Below are 4,648 nucleotides of genomic sequence, written 5' to 3'. Positions count from 1 at the left end.
AGTATAAATACCTGCCCAACCCATGTCATTAGAATGTGATTCATGATAGAAATCTATGCTGCAGTGTTAAACCGGTCATGCTTTCTCTTTTCTCAGAGGAAATGAATCTGTCACTCAAAGCACCTTCAATGTAGGCACACAGGTTCTGTGGTGAAGACATGACTTAAAGGGATATTTCACTTTCAAAAACATTTTGGGTCATTTTATCATCTACTCAGGCTTTTTTGAGCCCCCGAGACAGTTTTTAAGTTGCTTGATTCAGTATTAAGATATTCATTTGATCAGACACGCCCCCTTCCTATACACCCCCAGTATGACTTCAAACTCCATTTGTAACATGTTAGATTCATCAAAAACACCAGTCCTTGGTTCTGGTTACTCATCCTGCCCGTCTAATACGTTGTATTACTTTTTTTCATTTATTTAAAAAAAAAATGTATTGTATTTAATTGTATTAAAAAATTATAAAAGATATATGAAAAAAGTAATCGAAACAACACTTGTCTCCTCACGTATTAGAAAGACAATATCAGTCACCAGAACCAAGGACGGGTGTTTCCGATTAATCTAACATGGTTAAAATGGAGTTTGAAGTTACAATGGGTTTGTCTAGGAAAGGGGCGTGTCTGATAAAATGAATATCAAATATCAGTAAATACTGAATCAAGCAACTTAAAAACTGTCCGGGGTGCTCCCAAAAGCCTGAGTAGACGATAAAATGACCCACATTTATTTTGAAAGTAAAATATCCTTTTAACCCCATGAACCCTAGAGTTCTGGCCAGCCTCGCCTGGGGTGTTCCGGTCAACTAAGTATAGGGTTTTAAGTGGTTAAACTATTGCGTGCTTCTATCTAGAGTGACCGGACGTCCTGGTTTGACTGGGACTGCCACAGTTTCAAGTTTTTGTGTCCCGAGTTTAGACAAATATCTGTAAAACACAGAAAAACGGTTCATTCTGTACTTTTATTCCACTCACAAAACATCAACTCAAAATAATAATAATAATAATAATAAATATAGCTGCAAGCAGCGATAATACGGGGCCAACGATTGCAGAGAGAAGAAAGAAAGAAGCAATTGAAAGCATTGAAAAGTCACACAAATTGGTACATAGTATCTCTGGATCGGAGTCATGTGATGAAAGGCTAGGCAACCCGGCCTGGTGGGGATCTGCGCTCCGAGGAGCACACTTTTTTGGTTACTCTGTCGCTACCAGCAGTAGATTTCTTTCCCCTTCAAAGTATAAGTGACTGAACTGCAGTGATTTATGTAGCCTTGGTGGCCACTGACCAAGCTATGGGAATAGAACAGAGGATCACATTTTCCTCCCGGACTCACGGTCCGCGAGTTGTAATTTTACTCTTGCTATCAACCCCGATTAAGAACAAAATCCTGGCTTTAATGGTACACGTTCTTAATTAAAACTAATATTATTTGGTTTCGATATTGTATTTATTATTATAGCAGCACACACGTGTTCAGCGCACAAACACGTTGATCTGTGTGCATGCATGTATGTTGTTAGTAAGCCAGCAATATGTTAGGGTCAGGGGTCATCACCATGCAAGCTTGTGATGGACATTTTCATCGATATACTATTTTTGCCACAGACATACAAAATAAGTGATCAATATTTTTTTTTTTTTTTTTTTTTTACCAGAAATACATAATGAACTCATAATGTGCCCTATTGTCTATGCCATGGGTTTTCAACTGATTATGAACCAGGGACCACCACCCTGACTGAGAATCAACCTGGGGACCACTGTTGTGTTGGGAGGGGGATATGGGCGTGGTGTGGGGGAAAAAGCTTGAAATTAAATAATGACTGTTAAGGCCTTCATTTAATTTGTTAATTCGAGGTGAATTAAATTAAAGCCCTTAACAGTCATTATTTAACTGAGATTGACTCAACCAGGTAAACCGGTAGGCCTACAGTTTCCCTTGAAATTCTAACTCCCATTTCTGTGGAAGTTCTTGAAATCTGACTTCCAAGTAACTGACAACATTTATGCGTCATCATACATCATACTGTTTCTCAACTAGTGGTCGATAAAATAAAATATAATACAAATCTTCACTTTTCTACATTGCTAAATGCATGGTCAGGGACCACATGCAATACCTTCACGGACCACCAGTGGTCCACAGACCACCAGCTGAAAACCCATGGTCTATGCCAATGTGCTAGACATTTTACAATGATAGTATATCTGCATTAACCACTGAATAATAAAGAAATATAAGCCATTGTTTTAAAAGATAATCTACATGCTCACAACACAATACATCATGACATGTTGAGAGATTGTAGATCTGGTATTTTCATTTCAGAAATGTTTCTAATTATTTATTATTTATCTACTTAGCCTATGATCACATGCCCAAAATGGGGATGCCAGGGTTAAAGAGGTTACCTGTTCTGAAGAAAACCTTAAGACTGCCAGGAGGCTAAGACAGGTATTAAATGTGGTCTATTCCGTATTTGGGATTTCAATAATTGGTTCTTATCAGTACAGTTAGTGCTTCCATCACACATTACATGAGCAAAGGGCCATTTGGGTGCGGGTCATATGGTTATTATCGAAGGACAGTGTTACTTGAGGTCAGGTGCAGATCAAGTTCTACCAGTTCTACCATACCAATCGTAGCTTCGATAGTTGTGGTTTCTTTCCACTATGGTGATATCTTCATGAGAAATCTTCTATCATGATGAGGAAGTCTTAGACCTTGCATAGTTGTGATGTAAGATATGTGGAACAATGGAAAAAGAAAGGTCAGAGTCAAAACCATCATACTGTACATACATGATGAGTGATTAGATAAGGATAAAGGGCATGACAGGATTTAAAGAATGCAGTGTCACATAAGGCTGCAACTAACGATTAATTCCATAATCGATGAATCGGGCGATTATTTAAACGATTAATCGATTAATCGGATTATCGCACTTATTAAGCAATTACCTTATAATTTTAGGTTGTTTTAGGCATATTCTATCTAACAATAAAGACAATACAGATGAATAATTAATTTAAAAGTACATGTTATACAATTTTGCTCAGCTGCTGATTAGGCTACTACCCATAAAATACATATAAATACATATTAAAATAAATAAAAGCCACCTTATGGTAGCTTTTCTCTTCTTCTGACTGCTTGATTTGATTAAAAAACAACATATTTTAGGCTAAAGGGTAACAGTACAGGTAGCAGTACAGTACTATACAAATGCAAATGTTTCATTTAAAAAAAGGGGGATACAGGATAGGTGGGCACTTAACGGTCTTAAGTAATGTAAAGTATACTTGATGTGAACATGCATGGTACATCATTATCAGATTTAATGTTATCCTTCAACTTTTTGTTTATGCCCCAAAACGACAGGATATATAGGTTTATTATCAATTTGTAGTTTTGTAAAATTAGACCTTAATTGTCGAATGTTTAAGCATATTCTAATCATGTATACTTTACTTTACATTTTCTAATTTATTTATTTTTACATTTTGGATAAAATAGCCAATTTTACATTGAATTAATTATTATATTAATTATATTCCATTATCGATTAATCGATTATCGATTAATCGATTATCAAAATAGTTGGCAACTAATTTGATAATCGATTAATAATCGATTAATCGATTAGTTGTTGCAGCCTTAGTGTCACAACTAGGTTCATGCAAGGGCTCCTAACTTTGATCAGAGGTGAGCACTACCTAGCACTACCTATAGTGCTACAGCTTTGTCCAGGCTGATTTTGTCTGTTGAAGATCATAAACGCTTGCCTTCTGTCATGACCCAAGCCCCTGTTTCACTAACACTATGATCACTCGTTCACAAACCATTTACCAATGAAGAAATTGTACATCTCCTCAGAAGCAAAACTAGTGAAAGTAGCCGATCTACAAGCTCACAAACCATTAAAAGTTGTCAGATTGTACATCGGCTATTTTCACAATGAAGTATGTTATACATTGAAAAAACATACTCTCATTGCTATCTGAAAAGTTGTGAGATTGTAGATCAGCTGTACGTAAAAAACACTCAATTAAGTATTTCATGTTATCTTTAACAATTGCAGATGTATTCATTGATAGTCATGTTGTGTGAAATGCAACTTAGATGAAGTCTGCACCAAGTGAGGCTTGAACTGGTGACCTTCAGGTTGTGGGGCACACATTTAAGCGAGAAGCCACCAACAGACAAGAACCTGTGAAAGGAGATCACACAGATGATACAGTTTCACGCAAATAGCTGAAAAATCCTGGTTTTAAGTGTTTTTCAAACTGCTCAAGATTGCGGACAATCTAAGGGCGGTGCTTACTGGTCAACGTGATAGATGTGTTCCTCATTAGTCAAGGCACATGTGTAAGCAGGTCTAATGGCTGTCGGCCAAACGAGGCATGACTTTTGCCTGTTTAAAGTTTGCATTTTCCAAAAATTGCTATAGCGCCCCCGTTTGACCAATTGGAGTAAGATTGGTTTCAGTGATATTTGGAATGGCCCTTTACATTTCTGCAAAGTTTCAAAGAATGGTAAGTCTGCATGTATGTGTTAGGGGCAGATGAATAATTGTCATAAAACTGCAATATTCATTGGCTCATTAAAGCTTCATTTTTTCACTTATGGAAAATATTTTGC

Source organism: Gymnoscopelus microlampas (assembly GCF_963454915.1).
Source record: "Gymnoscopelus microlampas genome assembly, chromosome: 7".
In the NCBI taxonomy this organism is placed as follows: Eukaryota; Metazoa; Chordata; class Actinopteri; order Myctophiformes; family Myctophidae; genus Gymnoscopelus; species Gymnoscopelus microlampas.
Note: the sequence above shows the minus strand (reverse complement) of the source record.